Consider the following 11,286-nt stretch of genomic DNA (forward strand, 5'->3'; position numbering starts at 1 on the left):
GGGAACGTTGAGCATTATCGTCCTGTGTAATCTCGACCATCAAAGCTTTGAAACTAGTGCAGAAAGGGTATCCGGCTTATTTAGCTCACGTGATCGATACTTCAAAGGGAGAACCTAAGTTAGAAAGTGTCCCAATAGTAAGTGAGTATCCTGATGTATTTCCTTATGAGTTACCGGGACTACCTCCTGATCGAGAGCTTGAGTTCCCTATTGATTTATTTTCGAGTACCGCACCTATTTCTATCCCTCCATATCGAATGGCTCCGATGGAGTTGAAAGAACTGAAAGTCCAGTTGCAAGCTTTGGTGGATAAGGGTTTCATTCGTCCTAGCACTTCTCCTTGGGGAGCACCAGTCTTATTTGTAAAGAAGAAGGATAACACTCTTCGGTTATGTATTGATTATCGTTAACTGAACCGAGTGACCATCAAGAATAAATACCCTTTACCCCAGATTGATGATCTTTTTGATCAATTATGAGGTGCTATGGTGTTCTCTAAGATTGATTTGAGATCTGGGTACTATTAGTTGAAGATTAAGGAGCAAGATGTACCCAAGACTGCCTTTAGGACGCGTTATGGGCATTATGAGTTTCTAGTGATGCCGTTTGGTTTGACTAATGCCTTGGCAGTTTTTATGGATCTTATGAACATGGTGTTCCATCCACATTTAGATAAGTTCGGGATAGTCTTCATAGATGACATCCTGGTTTATTCGAAGAATGATGATGAGCATGCTGTCCATTTGCGCATTGTGTTGCAAACTTTGCGTGAGAGACAACTCTATGCCAAGTTCTCTAAATGTGAGTTCTGGTTAGAGGAAGTGGTTTTCTTGGGACTTGTTGTGTCTTGAGCTAGAATTTATGTCAATCCCAAAAAGATTGAGGCAATCTTATAGTGGGAGCAACCAAGAACGGTAATTTAGATTCGTAGTTGTCTTGGCTTAACTGGTTATTATCGGAGATTTGTTTAGGGATTTTCATTGATAGCAACTCCTCTGACTCGTAAAGGAGTTAAGTTTGAGTAGGATGATGTTTGTGAGAATCGATTTCAGGAGCTAAAGAACCGGTTAACTTCCGCTCCCGTTTTAACACTTCTTGCTAATGGAAAAGAATTTGTGGTATACAGTGATGCATCTAAGTTGGGATTAGGGTGTGTGTTGATGCAAGATGAGAAAGTGATCACTAATGCTTCCTGGCAGTTGAAGAAGCACTAGATGAATTACCCTACTCATGACTTGGAGTTAGCAGCAGTAGTCTTCGCATTAAAGATTTGGAGACATTATTTATATAATGAGCGTTGTCGGATTTTTACTGATCATAAAAGCTTGAAATATTTGCTCACCCAAAAAGAGCTTCACTTGAGACAGAGACGATGGTTGGAGTTGATTAAGGATTATGACTTAGTGATTGATTATCACCCTGAAAAGGTAAATGTTATAGCGGATGCCTTAAGTCGTAAATCCTCATCGTCGTTAGCAACACTTCGGAGTTCTTATTTTTCGATGTTACTTGAGATGAAATCTATAGGGATCTAGTTGAATAATGGTGAGGATGGAACCCTACTTGCTAGTTTCGTTGTGAAACCTTCATTGTTGAATCAAATCAGAGAATTGCAGAAATTCGATGATTGGTTGAAGCAGGAAGTTCAAAAGCTGCAAGATGGAGAAACTAGTGAGTTTAGACTCAGCGATGATGGTACTTTGATGCTTAGAGACCGAATTTTTGTCCTTAAGGATGATCAGTTGAGACGAGCTATTTTGGAGGAAGTTCATTCTTCCGCCTATGCTTTACATCTTGGAAGCACCAAGATGTATCGAACTATTAAGAAAGTTATTGGTGGCCGGGTATGAAACGAGACATAGCAAAGTTTGTAGCGAAATGTCTCACATGCCAACAGATCAAGGCGAAGCATCAAAAACTGTCAAGTACTCTTCAACCTTTATCGATTTCTGAATGAAAGTGGGAACACGTGACTATGGACTTTGTATTGGGTTTACTGCAGACACAGAGTGGAAAGGATGCTCTTTGGGTGATTGTGGATAGATTGATTAAGTTCACTTATTTATTAGTTATCCATAGCACGTATTCTATTGAGAAACCGGCGAAACTTTATATATATGAGGTTGTGAGATTACATAGAGTTTCAGTTTCTATTGTTTCAGATCGAGACCCCCGATTTACTTCTCGATTTTGATCAAAATTTTAAAAAGCTCTCGGAACTAAATTGAGATTTAGTACTACCTTTCATCCGCAGACTAATGGTCAATCTGAAAAGACTATTCATACTCTAGAAGATATGTTACGAGCTTAGGTCATTGACTTTATTGGGAGTTGGGACAGACACTTGCCATTGGTGGAGTTCGCGTATAATAACAGTTTTCAATATAGTATTGGGATGGCACCATATGAGGCTTTGTATGGAAGGAACTGCCAAACTCCACTCTGTTGGGATCAAGTGGGTGAGAGGAAATTGTTTAATGTGGAATTGATTGATCTGACAAATGATCAGGTCAAGGTTATCCGAGAGCGGTTAAAAACAACTCAAGATAGGCAGAAGAATTATTCTGATAGACGAAGGAAAGATTTGGAGTTTGAAGTTGACGATAAAGTTTTTCTTAAGGTTTCTCCTTGGAAAGGTAATAATTTGAAAATTTTGAAGTATTAAATCTTATTTGATTAAACTACTGTGATAATTTATGGTATTTATTGGATAATGGAAGGTGTGATTCGATTCGCAAAGCGGGAAAAACTCAATCCGAGATACATTGGACCTTTTCGTATCATTGAAAGGATTAGGCCAGTTGCTTACAGACTTGAATTACCCCTGGAGTTAGATCAGATTCATAATATATTCCACGTCTCGATGTTGAAAAAGTATGTTCTCAATCCCTCCCACATTTTAGAGACACCACCGATTGAGTTGCATGAAGATTTGAAGTTCGAGGTACAATCCGTTCATATTTTAGATCGAAAGGATCGAGTGCTAAGGAACAAGAGCATTCCAAATGGTGAAAGTCTTGTGGAAAAATGCTCGAATGGAAGAGATGACGTGGGAAGTCGAGCGCTAGATGAGAAACCAATATCCACATCTTTTCTTGGAATCTGGTAAGTGAAATTTTGAAGTCAAATTTTATTTTAAGGGGGGGTAGTGTTGTAAAGCCTGACCTTATAAAATATTTGTCATGACATACATGTGATGGATAACATGTTTGCATGCTAGGAAAGTCTCCAAAAATTTACAAAAGTCGATATTGTACCTAGAGGTACAACAAAGTTGATTTAAGCCTCGAACTTGATCGAATAGAGATTTTAGGGTGAAATTGAAATTTTTAAAGTCCAAGAATGATTTAATATGGTGATTCGGAGTTCGAGGATCAATTTGGAGTCAAACTGGAATTTTCATAACTTAAGGGCAAAATGGTCATTTTACCACCCGAGGTTAAGATGTGAGTGTTGGATGAAATTTTTGACTAAAATTGATCAAGATTGACTATTTAGAACATAATTTGAGGTTGAGAAGTGAAAAATTGTAATCTTGGTATTTTTCGGAGCATAGGGGTAAAATGTTAATTTTGCCACCCCAAGGGTAAAACAGTAATTTTCCACCACCAGGACATTTGTCCAGCACATGGTCTTCCCTTATCCTCATTTTGACCTTTGACTAATCATGTGGTGGAGATAAAAGGTTTAAAATTTTTAAAGTTTTAAAAATAGACCAATAGAAACATGCCATGTGTCAAGCTTAGAATATTTTATTATTTTCTATAAAAATCAGCCTATAAACCCCTCATTTCTCTCCAAATATTCGGCCACACCAAGAACAAAAGGAAAAAGGAAGAGAACAAACCCTAGGTGGGGAATTTGAAGAGAAAAAGTGTGGAAAATGAAGGAAAATAAGTGAAAAAGGTAAGATTTTTCAATTGAAACTTGAAATCTATTTTCCTTAAGCATTTCTCCTTACTTTTCATAGTTAAATTACATATTTTCATAATGAATTCATGGCTGGTCAAAATGGGTATGGAGAGAGAAAGATGTTGGATTGATTTGATTTTAAGTTATGTTAGTGTTTTTAGTTAGTTTAGCATATTTAGAAGCAAAACAACAAGAAAATAATCCATTTTCCCCATGAATCTTCATTGGCCGAATCTTCCTTGATATGTGTGGGAGATCGATTGTTATTATTTCAAGAGAAATGGCTTAGAAAATGATGAATAATGGTGAGAAAATTATGTAGGAAAAATCACGGTGTTAGTGCACTGTAATGGCCGAATTTTTCCATGAAGAAATGGGAAGGTTTTGATGTTGAAATTGGTGTTATTTAAATAATGTTTGGTGAATTGAGGTATTAGAAAAGAAATAGAGTAATTTGGGATTAAATTGGACGCGTTAGTAATTAATCGAGTGATAAGACGAATTTGGCCGGTACCGAAATTTATATGGTTATTCGTGCATTTTGTATTCCATATCATACATTAGTAGTCTAAATTAGTTTAATTTTGATTTAGTACCAATGAAGTAAGTTTCTTGATTTTGTACTGTGTTAAGGTCGTTAGTCCTCCGATAAAGGCAAGGGAATTGCACTCGAGGACCAGTAATCTGAGTACTTCGAAAATCCCCATTCTAGACATTGTGAGTAACCTTATCATCATTTTAATTATCTAAAGTATGTTTTAACTCGGTTTTGGTGAAATTTTATGAAAATGAGTTAAATGGCAAATTTTAGGTTTTATAAATAAAAATGTGTTTAAATGAAAAGATTTTATAAATTGTCTTGAAACGAAATAACGATTTTGAAAATAGAGTAATTGGAGACCACCGGTATGTTGTAAATTTATGATTGGAAATTGATGGCTTATGTTATATTGTTATTGTGTTGGCATGACTGGCTGGGCTGTGTTTTATGAATTGTATGAATTGTTTTATTTTACCCTTGCAGGCTGGGTAGTAAAATATTAGCCCTGTCATGCTATCAAAATTTTATTGTATGGTGGGTTTAGCTTGCTGCAGTAGGCGGATTCTGTGGACCAACCTATTAGAGGGGCACGAAATCCGGATATACATATATGTACTTCGGTCTGAGAGGCGCGTAGGGTATCTCTTGAGGTATGGATAGAGTTCACGTCACGTTGAACCACCTCGTGATGATGAACTCCGTTAACGCCAAGGAACGACTGTCTTTTTCAAACTAATAATTTGTTTACGTGTATACAAAATTTTTAACAGCCTTGGCAGACTTAGTTAGATGCCTCGTCCAAGGTATCCCTGAGAATGATTTTGGCAGGAGCCAAGCTTTTAAAATACTCATAAGCCATGTTGATTTTTTAAATAAAATGAGTATTTATGTTATGAAAAACATATTTAGATGAAATGTTTTAATAGTCTCCTTTTACTCGACTTTAGATCTTTTGAATGATGTTTGTTTACTCACTGGGATTTTATAATCTCACCACCCTCCTTTCCATCCATTTCAAGCTCAGATTAGACTGTAGATAGCTGATCTCATCGAGGACTACTATGGGATTTGCATTCTTTAAACTGTAGGTTCACAATCCTCTTTACTTTTGTTTATTAGGGGGCCCACTTGTTATTGTAAATTAAATTTCGTACTCTAGATATCTATACTACTGTATGTAGGAATTTATTTTGCTTTGACGCTATAAAAATTATTTACACAGTGTTTTAAAAATATTGTTTTATAAGAAAATAGAATATTTTACTTAATATTTCTTTTATTTTTCTATTATATCCAAATAAGCATAATTTCATTTTAAATGAAGATTTTAGACTTTTAAACTCATTTTGATTATGAATTATGTGTTTTGTACTTGTATATTACATTTTAGCCAGTTTCAAAATTTTTGGAAAAAATGACCAAAATACCCCTGTGAGACGAAAATTATTATTTTATTTGTTTTAAGTTGGAAACAGTTTAAAATCTTTTAGAATGTGGTAATTGGCAACAATTACTCATAGGGGAAATGATAGGCTGATATTAAAGCCTTGCGGGGTTCCGGTTGACATTTCGGGTAATGAGTGTCAATTAGGGCATCGCGGCGGTTGTCACGGGCTCGAAGGGAGTTCCGGGTCATGACACATTACTACAAGAACTAAGCTAAATTATTATCAAAATTAAGCTCAAATGACTCTATATCATAGAGTTATCAAACACATAATGGGTTTTGTCTTGCCCTAACCCAATAGAGGTGGGGTTTTTTTGGTTTAAAATTGGGGTAGATGTTGGTTGTGTCGGTTTTGACAATTAAAAAATGTCAAAGTATCTATAGGTTCTTATATTATGATGAGTTTTCGTTAATTTAATTCCTCTATCTTAAAACTGGTTAATTTAGTCCCTATAGCTATATTTTGAGAGTTTGTATAATCGAGTTTCTCCTCTAAAGCCGTCCAAACTAACCATTAATAGTTTAAACAAAAGCCACCCAGATAAATACAATATAAACAAACCCATAGCAAAAAACCATTACTCCAACAAACTCAACCATGACTCTTACTCCAACAAACTTAAGCAAGGCAGCAAATTAAGATTTTCAAATTATATATATAAAAGTAGAACAATGACTGGCCAATTGATATACAAATCTAAGACCCACACAAGGTTTAGGGTTTAGGGTTTAGTTTGTTGCCATGTCAATTAATTCTACTTTTATTTATGATTTGGTTGACATGTCATGGCTGACATGGCTTGGCAAACTAAACCCTAAATCCTTTATAAAATAAAGATTTGAGTTTGTGGGCCTTTAGTATATATATCAATTTGATAATCATTACTTTATTTTTATTTATAATCTAGAAATCATAGTTTGTTGTCATGGTTGAGTTTGTTGGAGTAAGGCTTTTTTTGTTGTGGTTCTGTTTATATTGTGTATATCTAGATGGCTATCTTTTGTAAAAATGGATATTGTACATGGGTTATATTTTTACTCGATTTTTGTTTTGGTAGAAGTTACAAACCTCTTGAAAGGATTAAGTGACGTACATTCTGTTTTTTTTATATGCTAGGGTGATGTACATTCTATTTTTTTGGTATGCTAGTGGCTATGGTAGAACCATAAGGTCTTTTTGTTAAACTAGGGTTTTTTGATTGAAAGTTCTTGGATTACTCCACTGAAATGAGAATTTTCTAGTGATTTAGGAACATTTATTAGCCTTTCAAAAAGAAAGTAGTGTAATTAGTTTGCATAATTTTGCTTGTACAAATGGAAAGTTAATGGTTTTTAATTAGTAAAGAATAACCTTTTGATGTGTAAAAGTAAAATTTTAGTACAAATGTAATGCTAAACAAAAACTGGTAAAAGTACTCAATTTAGTCCCTATATGATAAATCTTTATTTAATTTAGACGCTGTATTCTACAATTTTGTTTAATTTAACCTTTATAACGTAGCACAAAAATAATGACGTGGGAAAAATTTCAAAAAAAAAATATGCATCAAAAAGTTTTTTGGGCATGCCACATCATTGTTGCCATATCTACATGTCAGTGTCACGTCAGCATAGTTAGCCATGTTAGTGCCACGTCAGCTCTATTAACAATTAATTTTGATGACGGTAGGGAGAGGGACTCGATTGCACAAAATCTAAAAGTAGATGGATTAAATTGACCAGTTTTAGGGTAAGGGGACTAAATTGACGAAAACTCCATAGTATAGGGACTTATTGGGTACTTTGACCATTAAGAAAAGTCGAATTAAGGTTTCTAGTGCCCTCTTTGAGGTATATAGAAAAATATTATATTTTATATTATATTTATAGATATATGTATAGTATACGAATAAAGTTATTATTTATTGTTAATCAGAGGTATTAACTTAATAATATAACATATTTAAATGTAATTAAGATGTAATTTAAATTAAAAAATAAAAATTTACTTCAAAATTAAACTAAAATAATTTAAAAGAAAAATAATTTAGAGGTAGGGCAAGTCAAACGTAGGTTATATAAGTTTTTTGCTTCAAGATTGGGTATTAAAGTTGATAATCTAGTGTTAGGGTGGAGCTGGTTGCCTCCTTACTATTGAGTGGTACCTTTGAAAATACCAATAAAAGATGTAAGCTTTTTTTTTTCAAAGAAAGTAACCTACTAAATGAATTAAATAAAATCCTAAAAAATCATACACTTGAGAATTTTAAGGACAAGTAAGATGAGTTAAGATGAAATTAAAAATCAAATTTATGAAAGAAACAAACAAATATGTTAAAGAATTTTTATTCAATTTCCAAGATGGCACTGGTTACGTTATATTTTAAATATATATTTTAAAATTTGTAGGTATGAGTCGCATTTCATTCAAGATATTATTAAACAGATTCAAAATAAACTCCATCACACCACTTTATATGTCCCTCCCTATTTAGTTAGAATAGATTTTCTCGTGACATGCATTAATTGGTGGTTAGGAGATGGATCAAATAAGGTTGGCATAGCAACAATTTGCGAAATTAGAAGGATTGGGAAAACAACCATTGCCAAAGTTGTTTGCAATCTTAACATCCAAAAATTTGAAAGTTTCAGTTTCCTTATTGATGTTAGAGAGACTACTCAAGAACGTAATGGCCTGGTTCATTTGCACAGACAACTTATTTCAGATCTTGAAGGGTAAAGTAAACAAAATACACAATTTAAATGATGGAATCACCAAGATCAAAGAAGCTTTACATCGTAAACGTGTGCTTATTGTCTTAGATGATGTGGATGATTTGGAAAAAAATAACTAAAATAATTGGAGCGTAAATTCCTTTTCATCCAGGAAGTAAAATCATCATAACTAGTAGGCATCGATGTCTACTGAGTGATCCTTTTATTAGGCACATGTTTGATTTTGAAGCATCTTCAACTTATGGAGACTTATGCAAGGTATTTGGGGTAAAAGAATTAGCTTTCAATGAATCCTTTTAACTTTTTAATTGGTATGCCTTCGGACAAAATGATCCAATTGACAATTATATAGAACATGCGAGGAGTGTAGTGAAACACTACGGTGGGCTTCCATTAGCTTTTCAAGTTTTGGGTTATTCTCTACTTGGTAAAAGTATAAATGCGTGGAGAAGTGCATTAGAGAAATTGAAAGTAATCCCTGATAGCAAAATTCAGAAGATTATAAGAATATGTTATGATTCCTTGCAAGATAATCATGATAACAGTATATTCCTTGACATAGCTTGTGTATTCGTCGGGAAGGATAGAGATTACACAACTACAATTCTAGATGGTTGTGATTACTGTACAACAATTGGTATTGAAAATCTCATAAATAGGTCTCTTTTGGTGGTTAATGAAAAAAACAAGCTAATGATGCACCAAATGATTAGAGATACAGGAAGGAACATTATTTGTCAAGAATCTTCTGACCTTGGGAAATGAAGCAAGTTGTGGCATAAGGATGCATTTGACATATTAAGAGAGAAAATTGTAAGAAAGACTTCATTTTCTTCTATTTTCTTTTATGTAATATATTTTCATATGTCCTACTTTTTTAACTAAATTATTTTTTCTCCATCAGGGTACAAAAACAATCAAGTGCCTCACCATTGACCTACAAAGATTGTTGGAAAAAAAGTAACAAAAAACAACTGCAAATCATTCAAAAAATCCATTTCTCAATTCGAATGAGGTAGTTATAGAAACTAATTCTTTTGTAAAGATGAAAAGACTTAAACTACTTTAGCTAGATTATGTAAAACTTAAAGGAGACTACAGTGACTTTCCGAGATGCTTAATATGGTTATGTTGGCATGGATTTCCTCAAGATTATCTTCTTACAAATTTAGACATTTCCAGTTTAGTTGTTCTTGAAATGCGCAACAGTAGCCTCAAACGTGTTTGGAATGATACAAAGGTGTGATACTATACAATTTCTCTTTATTTGTTATGAAGCAAAAACAAAATTATATGGCTAAGTGTTTTTTTCCCTTTCTACAATACTTTCTTCCAAATTTGTAGATCCTTAATCTCAGTCACTCCCATAGCCTTCTTAAAATCCTTAACTTATCAAGTCTTCATAGTCTTGAAAGGTTGATGCTGAAAGATTGCATAAAGTTTACTGAGGTTGATCAATCCATTGGTGAGGTAAAGACTCTGACTGTTTTAAACCTTAAAAGTTGCAAAAGTCTTAAGAAACTTCCATGGACAATTGGTTCGTTAGAATCTTTGAAGGAGCTTATTTTAATTGGTTGCTCAACATTTAATGATATGCCTAGGGATTTGCAGAATATGAAATCATTGAGGGTGCTTAGCTTAGATGGAACTGCTATATATGAATCAAATTCGTGGTTGTCTTGGCTATCACTAAACAAAAGCAAAGAATTGGGTTTCTTTTGGGCAACTTTGCCATATTCTTTAGTAAAGTTGAGTCTTGAGAGTTGCAGACTATTTGATGATGTTATGCCCTCTGATTTGAGCTACTTACCGTCCTTGAAACCATTAAGTTTAAGTAAAAACCTAATTCATAGCCTTCCCGAGAGCATTATCCGCTTTTCAAAGCTTAATGAACTTTTGCTGACTTGTTGCAAAGAGCTCCAATGGCTTCCAAAGCTTCTAACGAGTGACTTGCATGTGATAATGTCTCAATCATTGCACAGAATTTCAAGTCTGCCATGCTTATTAAATTTGAAAAGGTGTATTGTCTTTAGTTGTGAAAAGCTAATTGAGGTTGAAGGTGTGTTCAAGTTGGAACCAATTAAAAACTTTAAAGTGGAATGAATTGAAAGCTTATTCAACATGGATTCGATTGGAAGCATTGAATTGCAAATTTATAACTATCTTATGTACACAAAAATGGTCACTACCCCTCAGGTTTTTTCTCAATCTACTAAAACTTTTTATGTTCTTATTTTACATTATTCAGTACTTTCATAAATAATAGTTTCACTGTCAAACCCTGCTTTGTAAAATAATTATAATGTTATTCACATGTTCGATAGAATGTTTGTATATTTAGGAAATTCGAGAAATCGTTAAAATATGATATTGCCCTTAATGGTACAATTAAGTCGATTAAGCCTCGAACTAGTTCAAATAGGAATTTTAAGGTGAAATTAAGAGTTTCACAGTTCAGGGATGACTCAAAATAGTAATTCGGAGTTCGAGGATCAATTCAGAGTCAAATCGAAATTTTCACTATCTAGGGGCAAAATCATAATTTTTCCACTCGCGGACAAATTTTGAGATTTTGAGAGAATTTAGATCACATTTGACAAATTAGAGAATGGTATGAGTATAAGGGATGAAAAATATGTCTATGGGCAATTTTTCAGTTTTTGGGGTAAAA

General features: G+C 33.8%; 1 pseudogene; it reads left to right on the forward strand.

Annotated features, from left to right (window-relative positions):
* Positions 1–11,286, forward strand: part of LOC148762137 (uncharacterized) — a 69,119-nt pseudogene that overhangs the window by 29,857 nt on the left and 27,976 nt on the right.

Source organism: Theobroma cacao, chromosome 6 (genome assembly GCF_053813885.1).
Source record: "Theobroma cacao isolate CCN51 chromosome 6, ASM5381388v1, whole genome shotgun sequence".
NCBI lineage: Eukaryota > Viridiplantae > Streptophyta > Magnoliopsida > Malvales > Malvaceae > Theobroma > Theobroma cacao.